Genomic DNA, 12,817 nt, shown 5'->3' on the forward strand with positions numbered 1-12,817 from the left:
ACATCCATATCTAGTAATTTCTATTCTCATGTTTTGGGTTACTTCACACCCAAGGTAAGTTAGTATAAATATGTAACTATGGGTAGAGAACTCAAATCTCTGAACTCTAACTCTTATCAATCTCTCAATTAATCAATCTCTATTCTTCTCCATTGTTTTTCTTCTTGGTTTCTCTCAATATATCAATGTCACAACTCTCATAACATTACCACTAACATAGAATTTAACATGGTATCAGAGTATCAGGTTCAAATCAAAGTTTAGTGGTATGCTATGAGAGAAATCTCTCAAAATCAATATCAAAAAAAAAAAAATCAAAATCAATTCTTTTTCAATTTTCAATATTCAATTCAAGTTTCAATCTTTCTCTTTCTCACAAAAAGAAATTATTCTGTCTCCGTCTTCCGCAATCTCTTTGTCTTAGTATTAATAAGAGGGGCACAACCTCTCTGTATCTCGCAGTCTCTGAAGTTAGTATTCGTCAAGGCACACACGCACTCAAAATTACTTTTGTCAAGGGGCGCACGCACTCAAGATTGCCTTTGTCAAGGGGCGCATGCGCTCTAGAGTATATCGCAAAGAATTATCTTTCCTCTGTTTCTAGTACTGTTCACGGTATTATTCATCATTGTACTGTTCATGGTACTGTTCATCAGTAATATTCATCGTATTGTTCACGACACTGTTCACTAATACTATTCATTATATTGTTCGCTAGTACTATTCATCACACTGTTCACAAAATTGAACCGACAAGTTCTAATATGAGGGCATGTGCCCCTTCTCAAAGGCAGATCAGAGGGCACACGCCCCACACTTCAAGTACTCAGGTCCAGTTTTTCGTATTTTTCAGTACTTTCTCCTCGTCTCAACTAATATGATTTGGTAAAATTCCTGATTATTAGTTGGTTGATAAGTTCTTTCCTTTATAAGGGTTTGACTCCCTTTCATGTCATGGTTCTAAGTTATATGGTGTTTCATCGACTTTATGTTTTAGCCTTCTTATTGAGGAGCTTATTATATGATGTTGTCATTAATGGTTCAGCTTTTCAGGTTTTGATTCTTTTTATGCCGCAGTGGTGCCAAGTACTCAGGTGTTTTCATTGACTCTTACTATCTCTTGTTGAGCTCTTTGGCTGAAAAACACGAGCTTTCTATTCATCTCTCAGGTTGCAGTCACATCATTACTGCCCTATTCAGTTTTCATCGATCTCTCAGGTTACAGTCACATCATCACTGCACTATTCAGATTCATCTCTCAAGTTGCAGTCATCAAACAAGTGTTCTATTTCCAGTTTGTGCTTGTGGTAACTTTAGTATTCAGGTTAGGCCATTGTCTACACCAACAGTTTTACTTTCCAAAACGTCTCGTCTCAACAGTTGTTTGAGTTCTTCAACTAAAGGCAGTTTATGGAAAAAGGGGAGCTGTATTCTTATCTTTTCTTTCTACCATTCAAGCTGTAATTTGCATAGTTTGCGGCATTACAGTTTGAGGGGGAATATTAGAATATGACCTAAATGTAAAGTCCCACGTTTCTATAAGTGTGGACATCCATATCTAGTAGTTTCTATTCTTATGTTTTGGGTTACTTCACACCCAAGGTAGGTTAGTATAAATATGTAACTCTGGCTAAAGAACTCAAATATCTAAACTCTAACCCTAATCAATCTCTATTATTCTCCATTGTTCTTTTTCTTGGTTTCTTTCAATATATCAATGTCACAACTCTCCTAGCATCACCACTAACATGGAATTTAACACTATATGTGAAACTTGCATGCTATCAAATTAACTAATTAACTGAGTTGAGTGGGAAGCGTCTTATACAAAGAGTTGGAACTAAAGTCTAGTAAAAATGCATAGTCCTACTATCATAGAAGAGAATGGCAAACAAAGATTAAGTGTTGTAGAATAAAAAAACTCATAACCGTTCATTTATTTTCCAAAGTTATGCAATATAATCTACTTGAGCATATAGCAACGACGCCCATAAAGTATTTCAAACGGCTTTATGAGGCAACATGTTAAACAACATCAAACGGACTCTAGGTTTATGCCATCAGAAAACAACAATTCATAAAACCAAAAGAACAAATTAATTAATTAGATGACTGAAAAGTAAAAAAGAGGACAGTGAAAGGCTTGAATACCTGGTGATGAAGAAAAGGTTGAGCAATGGCTGATTAGTATTATTTTGACTGTTTGCAAAAGAGGTGGGGAGAAAGGTTTTCGTGTATTTATGGTAATTAAAATCATTTATGAGTAATAAATAGTGTATAATTCAATATATTGGGTGTATTTGGTTTTGTCTGAATGTGTTTTTCATTCTTTAACTAGAGTATAAATGGAAACAAAAACTAAAATGACAAGTGGTCTAATTCTAAGGTAAAATGAACAATTATTTTTTAATATTTGATCAAAGATATTTAGTAGTAGAAAAAAGGCGGGTTCAATTGAAGAGGCGAGATTAATTATAGTATACTTTAGTAATAGAGATGAGTGGTAAGAGGTAGGAGCTAAGGACGTTGACCATGGGTGATTGCTAGATTTTGTTACGGTAGGTCATTTTACAGTGAGCTGTGCAAGTGTGCAACACTAATCACATGCTTGCAACACTAATCACATGTTGCCATGTGGCTGCACCCTTCAACCCGGGGTACTCGTAAACATATCAATCCAAAATGGACGTTGCTTAGTGGTTTGACGTAACAATCATTTTGCATTCAAATTAAAATAGAACATAATTCAATTCAAAAAGAGTGTTGCTTTGGAAATAATGGTGCAAAATCCATCTTGCATTGTGAATGCAGAGTTGCCGGGAACGAATGGCATTCTTAGGGTGGAACACCTTGCAACCATGTATTTGTATGTATTTATGTGAAGTCGTCTACAAATACTTTTATAAGTATTGAGTAACAAAATGGCTCAAATCCAACACCTTAATTCTAGCATCAATCTAATTTATTTATTTATTAATCAAGCAAATGAAACTATTATTTTTTTAATTTAAAGATATATTTTATTTAATCTCCAAAATAAATCATACAAATACTCAGAAGACAAGTAAGCAACTGGTCCTTTTTTAATGGCAAAACCTATCCTCCTCAACACATGTTTTTGTCATTGTTCTCCAATCCTTTCTGCAACAAAAGGTTCATCCATCCCTTCGCAGGAAGATGAAGGAAAACTTAAAGGTTCATGAATAACTGCATTGACAGCATTAATCATTTCCAGTGAAGAAGAGAATCCATCCTTCTCATGGTAGAAGAGATGAGTTACTCTGAAAGTCTTCCAAAATAAATCTTTGCAACCTTTAGGCACAATACTTTCCTTTGTATTCAACACTAAACCTAGAAGCTCTCTTCTGTTGCGATCAATGATACCCTTTACCTCTCTCACAGCTTCTTGCTCTTTGATAGCTTCAGGACTATGAATCTTGCACAATAACACACTGTTCAGCTTCCCTTCCTCGCCTTCTCTCTGCAACATACTTCAAAATTAAAAGAAGATCAAGGCTAACGACATTAGACATACGAATCCAAGTATATACCTTAAAGCTCTGGATATCATTGAGAACTCGGCAACAAATGTTCATGTGCTTGAAAAGTTTGTTGTATTTCGGGCTTGTTATAACTTTTTTGGAAAGCGTAGGCTCCAGAAAGTATTGTGTTATAAGGACAACAGGTCCTAATGCGAATGAGATGCAGGCATTCTCCATATATTCCTCCATCTTGGGTGCTGACTTATCTCTTGCCCACTCATATTCTTTCATCATAGATTTAAGCAAAGTAAGCCACTGCGAGTGTATGTACAGAACAGTTATTAATTGTGAAATCTGTACATTTATGTCTGACTTGTTCCTAAAATCAAATGTACTTTCACCATCTTGAAATTGAGGAAATTATTTCAAGATATGGAATCAATTAGATGGCTTCTGACACTACGGCCTTGTCATGTGAATGCGATGTCTCCAAGGTCATTAATTGTCTTGTGAAGAGCTTCAAAAATAATTTCAACTTCTTCAGAGCAATAATTGGTAGCTGTGTTGCATTCCCATCTGTGGCAAGCAGGAATTCTCATAGTTATCATTGAAGGCATTACAAGAAACAAAATAAGAATTCAATCGCAAAACAAAATATTATTACAAGCAAAAAATAGAAAGAGAAAAGGAAAAACAGGACATACTTCTCTACCAAGTTGATAAGGTTTTACTAGTTCTTCTCTACTTCCTTTAACATCGAAGAAATCATCAACCACAGTCGAAAGAAATGAATTTTTTTTCCATGACATGCGGGCATCAGATAGTTCAGGAGTAAAAACGATTCCAGCTACCGAAAAATACAAGTACTCGAGCTTCAGCCTGGCGAATTTGAGTTTATCCAATCTATTTTCTTTTACCCACCTGCTTGAGTTAAGTTGACAGTGTTAAGACAATAGTGAGTAACATGACTTTAGTTCCAAGTAGATATTGCTTACCTCTCAAGACTCGTAAGTTCTTTCTGTAGTATTCCTTGACAAAAGTTGTAATCTTCTACTACTCCAAACTGTACGATATCTCTGTTACCAACATTGGAGCACCTAATACAAGGCAGTCGGTTAACACGACAATTAACATACTGTGCAATAATATGACAACAAAAAAAAGCAAATCTTGAAGAAAAGAAAGGCTACCTATATGATGCTTTCAGGACGCGAAGACTATCCACATTGTAGTACTCGATATTTCTCCTGTTTTCTAGACGTTCTATATCGGCATCATAAGTGAACTTGAGAGCATTAACAACCTGTCATTGCACGCAATAACCATATCAACTTTTAGTTATGTCTTACTTTGATTCTCTTCTGACTGAGATGACTCCCGATGATAAAGGAAGTTTAAGTATTGTACTCATATAGTCATATGGGTGAATACCTCTTTCTGGCAATTGCCATCATGTATCATGTCATTTGATAGATTCTGTTTTAATAAGTGACTTGTCCACGAATTTAGTGTCTCCAGAACCGGTTCATTTGGTGATATCATGATCTGCGATGTTTTGTATAACTCCAAAAGAGTACGTATACCTTTGAGATCCCCACCAGCAGAAGTGAAGAAATCTATTTCTTCTTTGAATTCAGCTAATGTGTCTACACCACATATTGATAAATTTAACTTCCATCATTGGGATAAATATAGCTATACCATTAAATATAATATAGATCGCCTCACCGGAAGAAACTGCATAGCCATTTATCCGTAAGAGCCGAAAAGCCAAAGAACAGATCTCTATGTCTAAGAATATCTCATCATCCCTCTGCAGCCAACACCTAGTCATAGGCCATGATCAATGATATCGGAATTCAGAATAACTATCTGTTATGTGGGTTACTATTTCCTTGCAAGATTAAGTGCATACACATTCCTATGGTTCTAATACCCTGCATACACAGCAAACTTTTTGAAAGCTCTTTGACTACAGGACATTGGGCTGAGGCACCATTTAAAATCAACAAGCACACATTGAAATAAAAATGCATTAATTCAGTAGGTACTGATATGTTTCGTCTAATACACTTCTGATTTCATTCCTAAATTGTCTCCCAATTCCCGTTCTCTCAAGACGGTCAACCATAGAGAGATGGATATACACATCCACTGGATAACTGGTGGGAACTGTAAAGACAATTGTAAAGTAGTAGAATCTAGATCTTCGACTGTTAACAGTGAGAAAATAAAGATTCATATAAACATCATTAGTTACCAGCGTTGGCGAACATTTTTAAGAGTAAGCGCAAGTATTCCAAACACTTCGCATCCTGATTTTGAATAAAAGTGGCAGCAGTGGTTGATGGGGAATTGAACATAGACCCATTTTTCCTCTGCCATTTCATGACCTCCTTCCAGTCACATAATTTAGTTAGTCTTTCAGATGTGTATGCTAGATAAGCTTTACTTCCCTTGGAATTGATTTTGGAGACTCTGAACAAGATGTCAAACACTGTTACAAGTAGAAATAGAGAACAACTCCAACTAAAGAATAAGAACATGCATACCTTTCAAACTCCAAATCCCATTTGTGAAGCATTGTTTCAACAAATTTTGGACTGAATGGAAGGTTTAAGTCCAAATCTTTGGCATATTCTGATGCAGAGCATGAAGTTGTTCCTGCCAAGTCATAGGCGTGCGCCTATCTTCCCTTTACATTTTTTTTTATGGGCGTGAGCCATTAGTTGAGTCCAAGCCCATGGTTTGAGTCCATTAGTTAGTTGGACACATGTCTTGTTCTTATTGGTTTATGATTTCTAGGTTTTCTTTAAATAACGGGCTTGTAGTTAGGGTTTTAGTAGTTGTGTTTATGTGTGTGATTTGTGATTGAGAGATTCAATAAAAAAGTGATTTTTAGGTCGTCTTTTAATTGTGTTTCAATTAAAGTGTAGATTCAATTAAACTGAAGCTTCCGTCAGTATAATCTACATCATTTGGTATCAGAGCACGAATCGTTCCTGAATAAAATCCAATTTTCTTTTTTCTTACTCGTTTTAATTTTTCGTGTTACTGTTCATCAGTACTGTTCACAAAAACAATGTTCATCTGGTTACTGTTCACCGTGTTACTGTTCATCAAAAAATTAATTTTCTTTTAACCTTCAAATCAAGATCCAATTTTATCAGAGTTATAAAGTCATGTCAAGAAATTCAGAATCAGTTTTTTGAGCAAGATTGGGAAGATGGTTGGGGTACAGTGCTTGAGGACGTAGCAGCACCATGGAGTAACTGCTCCATTGAAACGCCTACTGGGAAAGAACAGTACAACGCGCCTGCACCACTTGTCCACGCCGAATCAGACAAATCACAACCTTGTCTATTGAAAACCCACTTCTCCCTAATGGCGACCCCATTATCCCCATCCCAAAAAACGGGTACTGAATCATGGCGGCGACATTCTATCTTTCGAACAAGGTGTATTAGCAAGGGTAAGTTGTGTAGTGTTGTTATAGACGGGGGATCAACAGACAATTTAGTCTCCCAAGAGATGGTTGATAAATTGAATTTGAAAACTGTCAACCATCCAAAACCGTTCTCCATTCAGTGGTTCCAATCACGCAATCCGGTTGTCGTAGATAAACAATGTCTCGTACCATTTACTATTGAACCTTACGAAGACCAAGTAACGTGCACAGTAGTTCCAATGGATGTTTGCCATCTGTTATTGGGACGTCCCTGTCAATTTGATCACAAGAGTGTGCACAATGGAGAGTTTAACACATATTCCATAGTACATAACGGGAGGAAACTGATTCTGGAACCACTACCACCGCCAGCAGCACAGAAAACAGTGAGTGCAACCTTTCTAGCTGAGGCAAAGGAGGTGGGAACATTCTTTGTCATTGCTCCTTCATTAGCAGTTGATCCTACAGAGGTACCGTCGGTATTATAACCTATTCATAAAGTAGAAGCTGACTCAGCTTCTGTGTTAGCCCTTCCTGATTTTCTCAGCTTTTTGAAGTGGCGTGTGACGCATGTAAAGTGGGCATTGGTGATGCCCTCAGTCAGAATGGACGTCTTGTGGCTTTCTATAGTCAAAAATTGTGTGGGCCGTCTAGTAGATATTCTACTTATGATGTGGAATTGTATGCTGTTGTGCAAGCTCTTCGTCATTGGCGCCATTATCTCCTACATTGTGAGTTCGTCCTTAAGTATGATCACGAGGCGCTCCGGCTTTTTAACAGCCAGGCTAAAGTAACTGACTGCCAAGCTAAATGGTTCGCTTTTCTACAGGGGTACAATTTCTTGCTGAAACACCTACCGAGCACTGCAAATAAGGTAGCTGATGCTTTGAGTCGACGTGAGCATATCTTGGTCTCTCTTCGCACCACTGTATTTGGGTTTGATGAACTTAATGGACTGTATGCTTTGGACCCTTTCTTTGATCCAATTTTTCAGTCCTGTATAAATAATGACAGCATTTCAGGTGAATATATTCTCGAGCACGGTTTCCTCTTTCGTGGGTCTCAACTGTGCATCCCTCAGTCTTCTTTTAGAGAGAAACTCATTACCGAATTCCATTCTGGTGGCCTAGCTGGTCATGCTGGGGTGCTTCGAGAGCGATATTTTTGGCCTTCTATGAGGCGTGATACTAATGCATTTATTCGTAGGTGTTATACTTGTCAGATAGCGAAGGGACAGAAGACTAATGCTGGCCTATACACCCCCTCTCCCTAACCCTGAGCGACCCTAGCTTGATGTTTCTATGGATTTTGTTGTTGGTTTACCAAAGACAAGCAAGGGTTTTGATTCGGTCTTTGTAGTAGTCGACAGATTTTCCAAGACGGCTCATTTTATTCCGGGCAAGAAGACTTCAGATGCTAATCATGTAGCCACAATTTATTTCAAGGAGACTGTACGTTTACATGGGGTCCCGCGTAGTATTACTTCTGACAGGGATGTTCGTTTTACTAGTCATTTTTGGCAGACTCTTTGGCGCTTTCTAAAGTGTTCTCTTAAGTTCTCTACCATTTTTCATCCACAAACAGATGGACAAATAGAGGTTGTTAATCGCAGTTTGGGTGACTTATTACGCTGCATAGCTGGAGACGAACCAAAATTGTGGGATTTTGCTCTTTCCCAAGCCAAATTTGCTTTTAACAATTCTGTCAATTGCTTTACTGGTCAGACGCCATTTCAAATAGTCCAAGGCATTTCTCCTAATATGCCAGTGGACTTAGCGCCTATTCCTTCGGCTCTTCCTGTTAGTGTGGCGGGCGATGATTTTGCCTCTCATATTAAACTCATTCATGACAATGTCCGTCAGCGTTTATCATAAGTATATGCTAAGTATAAGTCCAGTGTTGACTGTCACCGCCGACAAGTCTTATTTCAAGTAGGTGATTTAGTTATGGTCTATCTACGAAAGGAACGCCATGTGAGCAAAGCTACTAAACTCCAGATGCGGCGTTTTGGTCCTTTCCCCATTACTGCATGCTGTGGTGATAATGCCTACACCCTGGATCTGCCTTCAGAACTGCGTATGCATCGCACCTTTAATGTCAGCAAATTATCTCCTTTTGTTGGTGATCATGTCCCTCCTATTCCTCTTCCCATCGACAGCTCCAGTTCAACGCCTATAGCTACTGACCGTATTGAAGCTATATTGGACTCCACCTTCTCTGACTCCTCACTGTCGACTTCTGATGGATTTTTTGTTAAGTGGTATAATCGCCCATTTCTTGATAATTCTTGGATTTCTGGTACACTGTTTCAGCAGATTGATCCGACTTTCTATCAGCACTTCCTAGCTTATCACTCACGGTCGAGTTCTCTTCAACTTGGGGGGAATGATGCAGAGCATGAAGTTGTTCCTGCCAAGTCATAGGCGTGCGCCTATGTTCCCTTTACATTTTATGGGCATGAGCCCTTAGTTGAGTCCAAGTCCATGGTTCGAGTCCATTAGTTAGTTGGACACATGTCGTATTCTTATTGGTTTATGTTTTCTAGGTTTACTTTAAATAACGGGCTTGTAGTTAGGGTTTCAGTAGTTGTGTTTATGTGTGTGATTTGTGATTGAGAGATTCAATAAAAGAGTGATTTTTAGGTCGTCTTTTAATTGTGTTTCAATTAAAGTGTAGATTCAATTAAATTGAAGCTTCCGCCAGTATAATCTACATCATATTCAGTCATACCATAAAATATGATATCAAACCCGATTGGGGAGGTATGCATCTTGTCTATGATTAGCCCAAAATTTAGTTCCATAAACTCTAAACCTATACAGAGATCGAATATCGCAACAATATTATTAGCTTGATTGATCACAACTAAAACAAAATGGAGACCCATTGGACCTGACATGAAAATGCCTTTTCTCACATGTTCATCGCCAGTCTCCCATCGTCGCAGTGCAAGGACACATGCCAATGTGGACAACATAGATTCTTTAATCAGTAAGTGATGGTGATGAGGAAGTGTCCATGAACCATCATGTACTTGATTCTCCAGTAACCAATTTAAGCACTCAGGAAAACAGGGTTGTTGTGATGAATCTGGAGAAGGGACCATGGCAACCCCAGCGGTATCATAGGAAGAAACTGAAAGCTCAATCTTATTGAACATCTCTCTGATTTTCTCTTTTGGACCTTGAGCACACTGAGACATGATGTTTACATGATATAATTATCCAGACAAAACGAAAAATAATTCCTTCTTCAAGATAGTAACTGGGGAACTGGAGAAATTGCTTACATTGATAGCATTTTCAACTATTCTCACCACATGTAATCTACGAAACGCGTCACCGTCTGTAGAAATAAAACATACTTCCGTTTATTGTAAAAATGTGTGCTATATCGACTAAGGTGTTTGTTTTTTTTTTTCAAAGATTCAAAGACCTCGAAACTTAAGTTTCAAAGATTCAAAGAACACAAATTGTTGTTTGTTTTCCTAAATGGTTTTAAAGCTCAAATGACTAAATCTTCAGTTCCACGCTAAAGTTGCTCCTGAATGCTGAATTGAAGTGGCTGAAACAGTGAGTACCATAAAAGACCCTTTGTTTAATTGCTCATCTTCATGCTCGCCTCCAAACCCCTATCCAATATTTTTATTTTCAAATCATTGTTGAGAGTGAGAGAGATCGAGAGAGAACTTCTCTGATAGCCGATGGAGAGAAGAGGGAGAGATTGAAGAGAAGAATAGGAGGATTTTTTTTTTTTTGAAGGAGCAAGTTATCGAAACTGATTGGGAATAGGTTGAAGACAATGTGACCAACAGAAACATCAAACAACAAAGAAATGAAACCATAAGATTAAAATTATGTCACCACCTTCAACAGGTTAACTATAAATATCAATCTTTTCACTCTTTCTCTGAATATTCAAATCATGCGAAAATTTACACTTAAACCCACTTCGAACACTACCATTATATCGAGAAGCCAAAAAATTAAAAGTCACCACTGTCGACTTCACCAAAATTCTTACTCTTCGTTTATCTTATTTATTGACTTCTTCTTCATTCTAAGTACTTGGGTTCACCCATCATCTTCTTTTCGAGTTGTGGAAGTTTATACTTGTGACTTGGTATCAAATATGGGAGTTGAAGAAGACACTAATTCTGAGGTTCCAAAGCAAGAGGCTTTTTTTTTTTCTATTTTTTTCCTTTTCTACTTGTTTCCTGATTCTGCCTCTACTGTGTTTTCAGTTTATTTCGTCAACTCTACATCTAATGATTCATGATGGGTACCTTGTTATTTTGATTATTTAGTGGGCTTAAAAACTTATATGTATTTGTTGGTAATTATTAGAGATATCTTCTTATGCCTAAATAAAAGGTGAATAGCTCTAAGAACACATACTAAGTTGGTACCAAGTCTAGACAAAAGTAAATGTGTTGTTGGGTATTGCACTACAACAAATTTGTAAAAACCCATTTGTTTTCCTCATTTTAGACAATCAAAGTAAAAGTAAAACAAGAAAACAAGCTCATCACATCTATTTGATCATGATCACAAGCTCATGCACCCAAGGTGAATCATATTGAAAATTTGTGGAAGTTTATAGCATCAATAAGTTTGTGCTCAAAATTGATAAAGGGATAAAATTGTCCAAATGATTTATATTCAAAGATTTCATTCTCGGAAAACAAACATGTTTTTCAGAATTTAGCAATTAGCATTCAAAGATTCAGCATTCAACATTCAAAGATTCGTGAAGCTCAAAAACAAACGACCCCTAAATATAATAAAAATCAGCGATGAAATACTGAAACAGAAGCTTGAGAAAAGAAAAAATAAAAACCAAAGAACTACGAAAATAAATGGTACTAGAATATGAGAGGAGGAGGAAGAGGAACAGATAAAACACATACACAACTCAAATGACTCTGTCAAGAAGAGCACAACTGAACAGGTAAAAGAAAAAGATCAGCATCGTAAACTGGAATAAAGAAGCATTTACCGTGTCGAGATGAAATCATCCGAGTTTTGGGTCTTGAGAGAAACATGAGATTGTTGCTGAAGAAGCACAACAACATGACTGGATTGCACGTGGTAAACTGAGAGTAAAAGAGGGAAAGGGGAATTACAAGTTTAAAAATTTGTTGCAAATTTGCACTACTACAAATTCTATTTGATCTCCCCCCTCCAAATAGAGCGTCCAAACGTCCATCACAAGATGGTGAGTCAGCATAGCATAAAAGCCAAACTAGAAATTGGGCTCCAGACACTATTCCTTTTTGTATAAGGGCATCTCCAATGGAGAGTGTAAAAATCCACCTCCACATAGACGCCATTAGGACTAGTATACTGCATTGCAGTGAGTGAGGGCGTGAGCGGAACATGGCATTTCGTTAATAATTAATAATTATGTACTTTTTTAATTATTATTATTTAATTATAAATTTTCTTATGAAAAAAAATTTGACCACCACACCTTGGACTAAAATTTAAACACATTAAAAAAAATTAAAAATGTTCAGATAAAATTTTAGTCAAACCACGCATGTAACCATGTTAAGTTAAAAGATTGAAATACTATGTTCAGTTAAAATTAGCCAAACCATATAACCCTATTACTCAAATGTTTTGAAGTTAGGAAATCAAAAGTCCTGAGTACCACTTTGGCATAATTAATTAAACCCAATTCTACACAATGAGAAGTTTTTATTTTATCATGTCACAAATCCCTTTAAGAGTCTCAGCAATTACTAATGTGGTCATTGTATTGGTAGTCTAGTATGCAATTTTTTTGCTATAAATTTAATACATACAACAAAATACACGTAAGACTCAACAAATTGTTTCATTACAAAGCTCTCACGCTCCAGTTGCACCTAAACATATGGTGC

The 12,817-nt window shown here is 36.9% G+C and overlaps 1 pseudogene across 1 annotated transcript; it reads right to left on the reverse strand.

Moving 5' to 3' along the window:
• Positions 1–2,994: 2,994 nt before the first annotated feature.
• LOC147482967 (ent-kaurene synthase-like 1) lies at positions 2,995–12,147 on the reverse strand (annotated as a pseudogene). The gene is made up of 14 exons (XR_015205503.1): positions 11,929–12,147; positions 10,220–10,275; positions 9,838–10,123; positions 9,605–9,744; positions 5,743–6,034; positions 5,534–5,654; positions 5,211–5,308; positions 4,914–5,128; positions 4,673–4,785; positions 4,478–4,579; positions 4,187–4,403; positions 3,941–4,058; positions 3,552–3,899; positions 2,995–3,481 (listed from the first exon to the last, which is right to left on the reverse strand). The product of XR_015205503.1 is annotated as an ent-kaurene synthase-like 1 (transcript).
• Between the last annotated feature and the right edge of the window lie 670 nt (positions 12,148–12,817).

The sequence above is a fragment of the Coptis chinensis genome, chromosome 8, assembly GCF_015680905.1.
Source record: "Coptis chinensis isolate HL-2020 chromosome 8, ASM1568090v1, whole genome shotgun sequence".
In the NCBI taxonomy this organism is placed as follows: Eukaryota; Viridiplantae; Streptophyta; class Magnoliopsida; order Ranunculales; family Ranunculaceae; genus Coptis; species Coptis chinensis.